The 15,555-nt window shown below is 28.2% G+C and overlaps 2 protein-coding genes across 6 annotated transcripts in view; both read right to left on the reverse strand.

Moving 5' to 3' along the window:
- Nucleotides 1–3,681, reverse strand: part of LOC136076719 (NACHT, LRR and PYD domains-containing protein 3-like) — a 54,184-nt gene extending 50,503 nt beyond the window's left edge. For 4 of the 5 annotated variants that reach the window (XM_065790094.1, XM_065790093.1, XM_065790092.1 and 1 more), the window contains exon 1: nt 3,468–3,630. The gene's annotated coding sequence lies outside the window, so the exon portion shown is untranslated. Of the gene's footprint in view, nt 1–3,467 lie in introns of all 5 variants that reach the window. The other variant, XM_065790090.1, reaches the window with a different exon arrangement.
- Nucleotides 1–15,555, reverse strand: part of LOC136076723 (usherin-like) — a 765,758-nt gene that overhangs the window by 227,879 nt on the left and 522,324 nt on the right. The gene's annotated exons all lie outside the window — the stretch shown is intronic.

Consider the following 15,555-nt stretch of genomic DNA (forward strand, 5'->3'; position numbering starts at 1 on the left):
AAATATATTTTGGATCGTTAGAAGTTATATTGCGTCACTAGCGTCTTTTCAAGTACCGCATTGTAATTAAAATTATTTTATTAACGCGTTAAAAATCATACATTCAGTTAGTTTTTTTCTCACTAGAACAAATGTTACAAATAAAATCTAAGTTCTTATTTAATAAATCATTTTTTTTATTTTTTTCAAATATGAACTAAATTTTATTTTGAAAAAAATATTCTTTTCTTGAAATGTAAAATAATGTTTGTTTATTTTCTTATGATTTTACAGTTGGTTTTTGATTATTTTATTAACTGTTAATAAATTTTTTCTTATTTAAATTGTGAACTCTTTTTAATAATATTTTTAAACAATAAAGAGTTTTTTTTTGTTGTTTATCAGTTACCGATAACATATTCGTGATCATAATTTATTTTCATAAATTAAACGAACGTCGTTAAAACTTTACGTTATTGAATTAACAATAAACAAAATGTCTTATTAATAAAATATTTACATTAAAATAAATCCTGCATTTTTTAAACTATTATGACAAAAAATATTTTTTACATTTAAAAGGAATTTATATATTTAATTCCTTAAGATAACTTAAAACACTTTATTTTTTTTAACAAATTTTTATCAACAATAAAAAAAATTATTAAACAAAAAATTATTAAACAAACTTCTTTAACAAAAAATCTGTTAGTTTACAATTGCGGTTAAATGCTTTACGACTTTATTTTTTCAGAATAAACGTCACATAAAGATATCAAAAGATAATTAAAAATATTCTAAAAGATATAAGTTTTTGCGTAACGCAAAACTGCTGAACGCGTAGGTAAATCGCCTTTTCGCAAGCAAAATGCGAGCTGCGTAACGCTTCTTAACAAGGCCTGATATATATATATATATATATATATATATATATATATATATATATATATATATATATATATATATAAATATATATATATATATATATATATATATTATATATGTATATATATATACATATATATATATATATATATATATATATATATATATATATATATATATATGTATATATATATATTCTTAACAAGGCCTGATATATATATATATATATATATATATATATATATATATATATATATATATATATATATATATATATATATATATATATATATATATATAAATATATATATATATATATATATATATATATATATATATTATATATGTATATATATATACATATATATATATATATATATATATATATATATATATATATATATATATATTGTATATATATATATATATATATATATATATATATATATATATATATATATATATATTTATATATATATATATAACACTATATATTATTTAAAGTTTATAAATAAATAAGAAATAAAAATAATTTTATTTGATAATAATATTAAATTTAGTTAATAATAATAAAATTATATTGGCAATAAGCAGAGTTGTTAATAAGATCATAAATAAAAAGGACAAGGACAAGGTTAAGGTCACATGTTTCAAGGTCAAGGCCAAGATTAAAGCCAAAAGTTTCAAGGCCATGGACAAGGCTAAGAGTTTCAAGATCAAGGCCGAGAACAAGAGTTTCAAGGCTAAGACCTACGCAAACATTTAATGCCAAAGATTTTAATTTTGGCCTAACATATAGGATATTTCTTAACAAAATTCCAGAGAGCAAGTGCTATGACAATAAAAACACATGTTATGAAATTATACCAAGGCTATGCACAGAATTTGATGAAATCAGTTAAAAAATATATTTAGCCATAATATGAAACCCAAAAACAAAACTACATAAAAATAAAAAAATAAATTTTTTAATTCTTCATTTTTATGTATTTTTGCGCTAAATGCTAACAAGTAATATTAACATCATATAATTAAAATGTTGCTATTTGTTGTTAGCATTAAATATATGTCATAAGCATTAACTATCACTAAATAGCCTATAAGTTCTTTTTACATTTAAGAAACATCATATTTTCAAGCAACAAATCAGACATACAACCTCTATAAGGGCGCATTATCAATTCTCTCTAACAAAAGATGTTTGACAGGGGTCGACATTGTAGCGACACAGAAATATTTTTGAAATAAATATTTCTAATTTTTGAATATTGCTTCATTGAGTATAGTTTTTTTAACAAAAACTCTTTTTGATTAAATCATAATGATTGATTTGTTCATGATGGTTATTTAAAACTATTTTGTTTATAAAAAAAAAAAATTTCTATGCTTTTCAAAATGATATTTTTTTTTGGGTAAATGGCTTTTGAATCTGAGATGTAAAACTATTTTTAATAGATGTCAAATCAGTTTCTGGTAGCAATTCCAGAGCGCAACAAAAAACATTGGATTTTTGACAAAAAACACGTAACTTTTATGAATTTTACTCACTTATGTCTTTTTTTATAATAAAGCTAGAACCTTAAGGTTTTTTGCATCAATTAGTTTGATTCAACTTCCTTTCAACCATATATAGAAAGTACAATGTTTAAAATGTTTAAAAAGCAAGTATAGTCTTTCCTCTATTCAAATCAAGTATTTATTTACAATTTCTATAAAAAATGATAATTTTATAAGATGGAATTTTGTTTAGAAATTATATATATGAGTTTTTATTTCTCTGTGTATCATTTGTTTCGATTTTTGTGCTTGATTTTTTATGTTATTTTTTTATGTTATTCGGTAAAATTATTTTAAAAACTCTATTAAAAATACATTACTTGCAACTTTTAAGTAAAGATTTAAATAGAAAGTTGAATAGAAACCATATAAATAAGAAAAAACAAATACTTTATAATAAATTATAATTCAAATATAATAAAAACTACTTTAATTCAAAATAACTTTTAAATTTTGTTTTTAATTTTAAGAAAAAAATCAAATGTTTAAATCTATTTTAAACTTTGAAATGTTTTAAATAATAAAAAATATTATAAAATCATGTGACTTAACATATAAACGTAATAAATTCCATTTTAAAAAAATCAAGCCTCCGATTATTGTTCTAAAATGGCCAGTCAAAATGGCATGTCAAAAGTGAAAATTTAAACCATGGCATAAAACACAAAATAAAGTTCTAAAGCTTTTAAGTAAAGAAAAAAGTCAACTGTAATAAAATTTTTAAAATTCAAACATAAACAAAAGTTCTAAATTTAATAAGAAGTTGGAATGCCAAGGCCAAAAAGTTCAAGGCCAAGGCCAAAAGGTTCAAGGTCAAGGCCAAAACGTTCACTGCCAAGGCCAAAACGTTCAAGGACTAACAACTTCGGCAATAGAAAATTAAATTTTAATTATTCAACATATTGCTTGTAATAATTTGATCATAAATTATGTATATATATATATATATATATATATATATATATATATATATATATATATATATATATATATATATATATATATATTACAATTAAAAAAACTTAAAATTATGTAAAATTCATTACCTTTTAATATTAAAAAACAAGCATACTTGTTAAACTCAACCTCCCTTTGATAGCAAATGCAAAAGATGTATTTTTAAAATCAATCTATTGTAATTTTAAACAAAGTCCACAATACTTTGTTTAAAATTACAATAGTATTTTGAATCACCATAGACTTCATAACAATAAAACACACGCCCATTTGATTTACACAATTTTAAGTAAGATTTTGTACTTTAAATAACACAGATTAAGAAAGTAATAAACCTTAATTTTCTAGGTCTGTGTTTTGTCGAGTTTTAAAAATCTTATTATGAACACGAGATAACAAAATAGTTAACAACCGCACACAAGCGAACCCTTAACAGTTAGACTTGAAACTCCGGACATAAACCTGCGCAGTACGTCCGTAAATCTCCATTTAAATTTAAGTAGTAGTAGTAGTAGTAGTAGTAGTAGTGGTAGTAGTAGTAGTAGTAGTAGTAGTAGTAGTAGTAGTAGTAGTAGTAGTAGTAGTAGTAGTAGTAGTAGTAGTAGTAGTAGTAGTAGTAGTAGTAGTAGTAGTAGTAGTAGTAGTAGTAGTAGTAGTAGTAGTAGTAGTAGTAAAAGTAGTAGTGTCGTTTTTAACGTAGTTTATATATCCTTTTCTACACGCAGATCAGTATTCCCCGCGGTCTTTCAAGCAAGGTCTGAGGCGGGTTGTAGCTGATAAATTTTTAGTTGCAATGCATCTCCTAATCAGTATGTCGCATATAATATATAACAACTTGTTTGTTTAAAACCTTTTTTTTTTCCTTTGATTTTATAATTATTTAGTAAATATTTACAAATATACGAAATACTCACAAGTTAATAATGATGTTTTAAATTGAAAATTTAAATGTTTTAGATAACACAGATGACATACCAAAAGTAGAGAGTCAGAGCTTGTTATTGCAGAGCTGCAAGCAGCTGCCAATATACCAATGCAGAAACTCATACCTCCATCAATATGTGTGCATTCTAACACATTTAATGTAGTACATATTCCAAGCCTTAAAGTTTTTACAATCTCTGCACCTGATGGAAATGCGCATGTAGTGTAGCTGTATCCAAAAGAAAACTGCACGTGTCCTTCTTCAGCAATGTGTTGTCACACTAGCTGTTAAACGCAGCATTGTAGTGAACGAAAAATCATAAATTTGACCAAATTGCGACAAAACTCGTGGTACATTAAATTATTCTGAGGTACCTAATAAATAAATAATCCTAATAAATGGAGAAACATTTTAGGAAAATGAGTAAAGAATCTATAATATTATACAACATGAGGCGGTCTAAATAAAGTCTGGATGAATGGGGCAAAAATTTAAATAAATATTTAATATTTGGCATCTCCGAGTACAATGTTAGTAGTTCAAAATATATAATCAAGTGTAAATTCTAATCATTGATGACATTTTGGGTTATATGTTTCAAACAAATGTATTTATCTTTATATCTTACTTTATTAAATAAGTAAGTGATCGAAGTCCTAGCTAATTATGAAGGTTTAGCGACCCTGACAAAACTATAAGGCTACTAGGAGTTATAACCTGGAGCTCTGATATTAATTATAATACATATACTTGTCCTATTTCCCAGAGCTCCTTTGTCCTATATCCCAGAGCTCGTTTCGAACCTGGATCTTCTGCTTATAAAGCAAGCGCTCTAACCACTGCGCCACGGCCGCGTGCCCACACGCGGCCGTGTGGGACAAATTTTCGCGTCACGGTAAGGAAGGAGGCGTGAACTTCCTGGTTAAATGCACTTCCGCGGTGCTCTGTGACAAGACCGTTAGGACTTCTTGGGGCACCTAAAATAAAAATTGAAAAAAAAAAAAAAAAAAAAAATTTATCTTTAAACTTATAATTGTATAATAATTTCTTTAGTTCTACCGCGTTCTTCTGACTTGCATCATTACTTTAGTTTAGTTTGCCTAGTGATGAGGTATGGTTTAAATTTAGTATATTATCAAGATTTGAAATTTACTTTATTGATCATATTCTTACAGTTTGTGACATGAAATCCAATTCAAAATAGTTAAGCTAAGAATAATTTTGTCTACGGGTAATATTTATAAAAGGTAAACTACAATGTTATTTCAATATGGTTTTAATACATTGCATTTTTTTTTTTTTTTGTCAAGTAACATTTTGTTTTTAAGCAATAAACATTAAATCTGCCGGGTGAGGTCAAAATTTATCAAAGTGCTGATCAAATTGATACTGATGACCTTAATGGAAGAAATAACTTTCCTGTTGAATCTTTGAACAGCTTAACTCCTTCAGGTATGCCATCTCATTGTTTAAAATTGAAAATTGGTTGTGTAATTATCCTACTTAGAAATATAGATCTCAAAGCTGGGTTATGCAATGGCACTCGAATGAAAGTTTGTGCTCTTCAAAATAATTATATTGATGCAGAGGTTTTGCCATGTGTTTCTGGTGGTAAACAGGTATTTGTTCCTCGAGTTCAGTTGACTCCATCAGATTCTAATTTACCTTTTGTTCTAAAAAGTTTTCAGTTTCCTGTCAGATTGGCATATTCAATGACAATTAATGAAAGTCAAAGTTAAACATTTGACAGAGTTGGTGTATATCTAAAAAAAACTGTGTTTTTCTCACAGGCAACGATATGTTGCCTGTTCAACGATATGTTGCCTGTTCCTCCATTAGGTTCTAAGGTAACGATTTTAAAAAATGTCTTATTTTATATTTTTTATTTTTAAGCTATTTTTTTCACTTTTTCAAAACTTTTTAAGTAGAGCTTTTTTTTACAGGTGAGAAAAATTTTTTACAAAGTAGGGACCACTCACCCGAGATAAAAAAAATAGATACGGGGTTCAATGAGTATCATATTTTTAAGAGTGAAAAAATGTTTTATATCTGTATTTTTTACTGGTGCAAAAAACTATTTTAGATCTTTTCAAATTTTAGAGCTTTTTTCAAAGCAGATGTAAGTAGTTGAACCTTATCTTGATGTTTGATGTTATGAGTGTCACGCTTTTTTAGTGCTGTTGCATGGCTTAAGTCGGCTAACTGCAATAATTTTTCTACGGATGGTCCAATAGCAGAAAGTAAAGTATAACGCCTTGCTGAATTCAAGGCTCGAGAAGGACTTGAGTTGTGATTATTGACAAGATCTTGAAGAGTATCTATCCAAATGTGATTATTATGCATGTTCTCCGATCTGATGGCGAAGAAAACCGTGGTATCAATCTAATCGCCCAAATCGCGCGCAGGTTGGCCTCTTTCGGGTTTAATGTTAAGTGATTTTAAAAGTGACGCAAATCTTATGCAAATTCAGGTCCAATAATGCTTCTAATGGCTAGAACTGGCGCGAATATTCCGCTGCGACAATCTTCTTTTTGTTTTTTAAAATGTAAGTTAAGGCCTCAGCGGTTTTTGCTGAGGTTGCTTTGGTTAGGCGGGGCGCATAAACATAGCGACTTTTTACTTCTAAGAGAGTTAAAATACACTCTCTTTTTTGTTAACACCAACATAATATTTCAAATAAATTACATCAGCAAGATATTCTCAACGAATCTCTCTTGTGGGGCGTAGTCTTCATCACGGGATTTTAAAAATTTTAAGTTATTTGCGCAGAGGCTTTGTCTCAGATGAAAGCTAATTAGGATTTGAATGACTCCAGACCAATTAGCAAAATTTACAGGGTTTCTCGAGTGAACCCAGTGATCATTGCAATATGATCAACCCATAGTTGATCTCATAACAGCGATTTCTGGAAATTACGCTTCTTCTTTGCTACGATTTTCAAAGTTAACAATTTTTAACTTAGCTTCTTGAAGAATAACGGCTACTGGCTTGTTTTCTGCGCGTAGCGTTTCGCAAAGTTTCAAAATCTTTGCTTGTTCTGCTGGATAGTTAACCCGCTTACTCACGCGGACACAAATCCTTCGTGGGATGAGTCTTGCGAAGACTTGCTCATACCAAGTATCACTACTAACAGTTAAACTTTGTGAGACTGGTTTTAGCAGGCCTAGGTCTCCAGCCACCGCGAGGTTCATCTTATTAGAATTTTCTGAAATGAATTCACCTATTCAGCCAATTTGGTGGATAACTAAGCTTCTTCAAAATGCATATGGGTTATATTTTCAAGGCTATAAGCTTTTTTATAGTTTTCACTACTACGCCTGCAAAGCTCATGAAGAGTAATAGCTCTGAAACATTCTTTTTTTACATTTGACTAACGAACGCGTTCGACGTGCAAAGAATAACAACGTTATCTTTTGGTCAGCGCGATCAAGCTATTTTTTAACGAGATAAGTTTTATCAGCTCCTGGTACAGCAGCTTCGATTGCTAAAGGGCCTTGAATCATACAGTTTGATTTAAATTCAAATATTAAATCAATAAGATTATTAATTGATAAACACATCGCGCTGGCATTGGAGCGCCTACCTCGTCCAAATTTTCTTTTTCAGTATTCTTTTTGTTTGAAAGAATAGTTCTTTCGCATACTGGGATTGGAATGGATTGAAATGCAAGTGGAGTTTCATCGAAAGTTATTGATTTCAATTTTGATAATGTTTTTTCTGTCATTTTTAATGAGCCTACTACATCCCACCATAAACTCCTTCAGCAAACTTAAATCACACAGATTTAAGAACCAAGGCTGCCCTTTTTTTATGCTCAGCAGGAGCGTAGACTGCGTCAGTTTTGACTACTATTGGAATTACCCTCAAGAGCCATAACAAACATATGCAGACGTCTTTTCATTCCTTCTAGAACAAGAAGACCAACGGGTAAGTATCCTTTAGTGAAATCTTTAACATCTTGTTTAACGACAATATGGCCTGGTATTAATTTTTTTTAAGTAGCCTCCGTTTTCTCTGGCTTCATTTTCGTCAAAAAGCGCTTTCAATTCCATTCCTTATTGCAGAGTCCAAAAATTGTATTGGCGATATCTTTTCTTGCTTTATCGGAACATCCTTGGTCGAGATAAAAATTGTAGAGAATAGCTGGACCATTTGTTGCAACTAGCTTGCACGGTGTGGCAACTCCAATTATGTTGAGATCAATAGATAGATAAATATATAATCTTTATTGTCAACTTTATATTTTTTACAAAATTGTTAACGTAAAAAATTGACTGGAGCAAGCAGAAGACGATGGTGTTATTATCTTACCCCGTTAATTTCAATTATGTTTTACAATCAATATCAATTAAATATAAGATAAATACAAATTATAAAATATTTATAGCATATAAATAAAAATATATACTTAAACATATTAAATATATGAAGCTCGTATAATTAAAATAGCCAAGTGTATCTTTATAAATGTAAATACAATTAAATGCATTTTTATAAATATAATTATAAATATTTCCAGCTATAGTGTAAATGAAGAAAAAGTTTCAAGACGCGTAAAAGTTTTTTAAAAATAAGAGATTGTTTCAGCAATGTGGAGATCAGGTAGCTGTTGTTTTACAACGCATTTAAAATGTTGTAAAGCGTTTATCGTTTTAAACTCATTTGTGAGAAATGAGTTTCGCAATTGTGCTCCTTTTCTAGATATTGAGAATTTGGATTGTCTCAAAGACATTTCTGGAATATAGTAGTTCTGCTTAGAATGTTTTGTTTCGTATTTATGATCAATAAGTTGGAAGTAATTATGGAATATTTTTGGATCCAATTATTTTTTAATTTAAACGTAAATTGAAGGATGCTATAGATGTTTCATTCATAAATATTAAGAACTCTCAGTTCTATTATCATTTGTTTAGTACTAGCATACCCATTTGTCAATACGCGGCATGCTTTTGTTTTTTATAGACTAAGGTTAGTTTTTATTGGTAAGTACTTGCCCAGGCAACATTGTAGTAGCTAATGTAGCTATGAACAAATGCAAAGTATAAACTTTTCGGACATTTAAAATATACTTAGTTTTACTTTATTTAAAATATACTTAGTTTTATACCAGTAAACACACGACGTTTTATAGACGTATAAAAAACGTCTTTTAGACGTCTACACGTCTAAAAGACGTTTTTAGACGTCTTTAAGACGTCGTGTGTTTACAGGGATGTATAATCCCAACGCTTTTAGATATTTTATTTTCTAACAACTTAATATGCTCTTTCCAGCTAATATGTTCATCTAGTATGACTCCTGGGAACATCACAGAAAATGCTTTTTTTTACTTTTATTTCAACTAAAATATCTGGAAGTTTTAATGGTAATGTGTCTGACTTTGATGGTTTTGTGAAAAGAATTTATTTGCTTTTTTCAATGTTCAAGGAAAGTTTGTTGGCCTTCAACCAGTCGCTTAGCTCTTCAAGCTCCTGATTTACTGTGTTAAAAATAGTTTTAATATTTGAGTGGGTGTAGAACGCTTGGGTGTCATCTGCAAAAAGAATAAAATTCAGTATGGAAGAAGATAAAAATATGTCGTTAATATAGACGAGAAAAAGCAAAGGACCTAAAATAGATCCCTGGGAAATACCACAAGTTATGGTTTCAAGAGAAGTGTAAGTTTTATTGTAATATAAAGCTTGTTTCCAATTGCTTAGATAACAACTAAACCATTTTAGATTTTTATATTTTATACCATTATTACTGAGTTTGTATAGAAGGATCTCGTGATCCACTGTATCGAACGCCTTTGGCAAATTGATGAATACTCGAGGTGTATATTAATTTTTGTCAAACCCATTCAAAATTTTGTTAACTAACTTTATTAATGCATGTTCAGTTAAATGGTCTTTTTTAAATCCGTGTTGGTTATCAAAAAGAATATTGTGATTTTGAAGGTATGAAAAAAGTCTGTTGTACATTATGCGCTCTAGTACTTTTGAGAAGCATGAAAGTATGGAGGTAGGACTATAGTTTAATAAAGTAGAGTTATCTCCGCTTTTATATATCGGTACTACGCATGCTAATTTTAAGTGTTAAGGCTCTACTTTTTAATGACCGATTCAAGATATACAATTAAAAAATATTCAATAACATCATAAACTTCTTTAATCACCTGAGAGCTTATGTCATCAAGTCCGGACTCTTTTTTGATTGTATTGTTTTAAATGCGTTTCAAAGCTCATCAGAAGATAAGTCAAACTCGTCCATTAAAAAGTTCACTTCTTTTAAATATGATTTAAATATTTTTTAACTCATTTTATTATTGTGTTTCTGATGTTTGTAAAATAATTGTTAAAGCTTTCAGCAATCTTTTTTGATCATTAATAACAATGCTTTTATTATCGGTATTTAAATGGTTTGGCAGGTTATTACCTGGATCAATCTTTCCTTTCCGATTACTTCTTTTATAACAGCTCATGTTTTTTAATTATTACCAATATTATTTTGTAACAGAATAGTTTTTTTAAGCTTGTTTCTTAAGTTTTTCAAAAAGGATTTTATAACTTTTATATTTTTTTTTCATTTTTGTAAGTTTTATTTTTTAAATATTTTTCTAAGAAATTTTTTTTTTTTTTTTTGAAAGATTTGACGAGGCCTTGTGATATCCATGAACTTTGTAAGTTTTTAAGCTTAATTCCTTTTTCTTGCTTTGGAAATGTTTTTTCATTAGCATTACTGAACTCACAGATAAAATGTTTATAAGTTTTATTTGCGTCTTTGTAGTTAATAAGTTGTTCCCAGTTTATTAGCGATAAGTAAAAAAATTTTAATACTATTTTTATTTATTTCCCTTTTCTTTAAATCAATGTTACAGGTTCTTGCGAAACTTATAGTTTCACCAGGAACGAAATCAAAACTCTTTAGAAACAATATTGGATTAAGCTGCTTTGCATTAATTAAATAGAATGCAAACTTTTCTACCTCAGAGTCAGTATAAGGATGAATTTTGTTATATTAAGTAAACACTGGTATTTTTTTATTTCAGCAAGAAAGCTCGTGTTTGCCCTCGAAACATCGAATTCAATGCAAGGTATTTTTTTCAATTGTTTTGCCTAGAAGCTAAGGTTTTAATCCGTGGTTATCCAAGCAATCACCAAAGAAAAACAAATTAAGAACATAATCAATATATTCATAATTCAACATATTCAGTTGTTGAAAGTTGTTTGAAAGTTGTTGTTTTCTGGTTGTTGCTGTTTTCTGGTCCTAAAGTTGTTGTTTTCTGGTTGCTTTTTTTTTTTTTTTTTTTTGGTATATGTGAACAGATTTGTTTCTGATTTGAATTTAATAAAAGAAAATAAACTTAATCATAATAAAGTAAAAGAAGAAATAATGGAAATTACATTGAAAAATATCAAGAAATCAATTACAAACAAACTCGAAGAACAAAAAAAAAGAGTATTTTAAAAGAAACGGAAAGAACGCCTGTTAGAAGATCAAGAAAAAAATTATACTGGTATAATTAGTACAAATTTAAAAATACTCGCTAATCCATTAAATAAAGTTGAAAAAGAAGTAGACACTAACAAATCTAAAGTCTTGAGAATAGAAAACGACTAACACGATATTAAAAAAATGTCTTAACTTTCAAGAAATAAGCATCACGGAAAAATTAAATCAGATCACGAAGCGTTATGAAAAAAAAAATAAACAATTTAAATAAAAAGACATTAGATTTGGAGAACCGGTCTCGAAGGAATAATTTAAGAATAAAGAAGATATATGAAAAACCAAATGAAAATTGGGCTAAGTACAAAAATGCAGTAAAGGAAATGTTCAAAAAACAACTTAAAATTAACAATGGTATTATTATAGAAAGAGCTCATAGAATAGGCCAACCTAAAGAAGATAAAAAACTAAGAACTATTGTTCTAAAGTTATTAAATTTTCATGACAAAACAAAAGTACTCAACGCTAAAAAAAACTTCTGAGGAACTAGGATATACGTTATGAGGATTTTGCTTAAGAAGCGATCGAATGCCGAAAAAAGTTGTGGGAAGAGGTCAAATAATTGCGATAATTATAATCTATGATAAAAATTATTTCTAGAGAATTTTGAAAGTAAATACGTTCGTTTTTAAAAAGAACTCCTATTAAATTTATTTGTTATAACTAATAATTGCTTTAATAAGTGATTTGTCAAAAACGAAACTCTTTAATTTTTTTGAAATGAATTTTTTTTCATTTCACAAAAACTCCAACCCAGATATTAATTGTTTTCATGATACAAAAATCGAATGTTTTAACTATATAGTAAGATTATTGGATTTTTGTATCATGAGTTACGAAGTTATTTGGTAAATTGTTTCAATAAGGCACTATCTTTATGTGGTTCTTTTCTGATTTAAAAGATGGACCTTTTAGCATTAAAGAAAATGTTTTTGAAATTGGATGACACCAGTTTACTTTGTTTAAATAAGTTTTTATATGAAAATATTGAATGATTTCCCCTCTAATTCTTCTGGTCTCGAGACTTTGTAACCCTAAGCTCAATTAACGTTTTCATATGAGTTGTGATTTAAACCTGGTACAAGCTTTGTAGCTCTTTGCTGAACTCTTTCAAGTTTTTTATTTCATTTTTCAAAGGTGGATTCCAAACTGGTGCACAAAATTCTAATTCAGGTCTATCATAAGTTGTATATAGTTTAGTAAGCGAATCAGTTGGCCAGAATATGAATGTCTCCTTTATTATACCTAGTTTTGAGTAAGCTTTATTGGTTATCATTGTGATGTAGGTTTTCCATTTCAGGTTTTTCATTCAATTTAACTATTGTTCTATCATGGATTGTATATATAATTATACAGATTACTACATACGTTGATAACTTGGTCTCGTTCATATGTTGTTTCATTTAATTTGATGATTGTTCCGTCGAGGGTTGTTTCTATAATTATTTATATATACATTATGTATTCATTAGTTCATTAGGTTATAATGTATACATGATGCATACATACATACATATACATATATATATATATATATATATATATATATATATATATATATATATATATATATATATATATATATATATATATATATATATATATATATATATATATATATATATATATATATATATATATATATATATATATATATATATATATATATATATATATATATATATATATATATATATATATATGTATATGTATAGGCCATGGTCTAAGGGCGCCGCAAAAAAATAGGGGCCCAAAAATCAAATCGCAAAAAAATTAAATTTCAATTTTTTGAAAGTGCTTACATTTTCGTTAGAAAGTAATTGTGCAAAAAAAAATTTACTTTTTTATTTTTCTACTTTCTTTTTTTTCTAATTTGAGTCTGAAAGAAACGGGAATTTCATTAATCTGCTTGAGTTGATTGCAGATTTTAATCCTTTATTGGCCAGACACATTAAAAATTTATAGTGACAGCTGTCCTGGAAAAACAAACTACTTCTCAAAGAATACATGTGATGAATTAGTCGTATTGATGGCAAAAAAAAATTTTGCAATCAATTAACAGCGATGTTTTAAAATCTAAGTATTATGGATGATTTGTGGATTCAACACCTGATGTGAGTCAAAAAGATCAACTATGTGTGATCTCGAGGAATATTGATCAAATTTCTAATGAGCCAATTTCTAATGAGCCAAAAAAGATCAACTATGTGTGATCTCGAGGAATATATGATCAAATTTCTAATGAGCCAATTGAAAGACTTATCAATTTTATCCACATGGATAATCACACTGGGGAAAATTTAGCAAAAGCACCGGTGGAATTTTTAGACATAAAATTGAACTTGGAAATCAGCAACTGCAGAGCTTATTATCTTATGATAACTCAAGAAATATGACTGGAAAATATAAAGTTATGAAAGCTAGAGTTTTGGAGTTCAATAAGCTGGCAAAATTCTTGCCATGTTCAAGTCATTCTCTTAACTTGGAGAGGCTGCTGTAGTTTACTGCATCTAGGGAATTAATTTTTTTGGTATTGTTCAAGAGCAGTGCAATTTTTTCTCTGCTTCTACAATTGCAAATTTTAATCCTTCATTGGCCAGACACATTAAAAATTTATAGTGACAGCGATTCTGGAAAAATAAACTACCTCTTAAGAATAAATGTGATGGCCAAAAAAAGTTTTGCAATCAATCAACGGCGATGTTTTAAAATCTAAGTATTATGGATTATCAGTAGATTCAACACCTGATGTGAGTCAAAAAGATCAATTATGTGTGATCTCGAGGTACATTGATCAAACTTCTAATAAGCCAATTGAAAGACTTATCAACTTCATCCACATTGATAATCACGCTGGGGAAAATTTAGCAAATGCACCCGTGGAATGTTTAGACATAAAATCGAATTTGGATTTCAGCAACTGCAGAAGCCAGTCTTATGATAACTCAAGCAATATGACTGGAAAATATTAAGGTATAATACAAAGTTATGGAAGTTTTGGAACAGTTGGCATGTAGTTTATTTAAATCACTATCGAATACTCGGTGGAGCGCACATGCTTACTTGGTCAAAACCATTCACCAGAACTACAATAAATTAATGGAAGGGTTAATCAGAATCAATGAGAGTGAAAGTTTTGAAACAAAAGCAAAAGTTGCGGCCGGAAATTTACTATCGAAAATGGAAACTTTTGAATTTGCTTTACAAACAATAATATGGGATCAAATTTTGCAACGAATGAATGCTGTTTCCAAATCATTGCAAAGTGCAACTATTACTCTAGATACATGTGCTGAACTTTAATAATCTTTTGGTGATTATCTTCTTGAATTACTTAACTCATTCGATTTAATAGTACAAGATGCGAAATTACTGTTACCAGACATTATTTACAAAAGTGATGTAATAAGAAAGCGCTTTTAGGTGAAAACTGATCAGAAGAATCTCAATTAAGTCCATGTGAATAGTTTTTTTAAAAACCATCAATAATCTTACTACAAATTTAAAAAAAAATCTCAATGCTATCAGGAATTGAATGACAAATTTGTTTTTTTATTAGACACGAGATTCAATAAAGATAAGACTTGTTTTAATCGTCTGGTGGAAGACTACACAGAAGACATTGATGATAATTTATATGCAAAAATTGAACATCTACACCTGTATTTGAAAGAACATTTTAATAATCAAGTTTCTGAATTGTCCTATTTAGTTTTGTTTAAACTTATAAAGGAAAAATAAATAGAGGATACATATACTGA

This window comes from Hydra vulgaris, chromosome 02, assembly GCF_038396675.1.
Source record: "Hydra vulgaris chromosome 02, alternate assembly HydraT2T_AEP".
Taxonomy (NCBI): Eukaryota; Metazoa; Cnidaria; class Hydrozoa; order Anthoathecata; family Hydridae; genus Hydra; species Hydra vulgaris.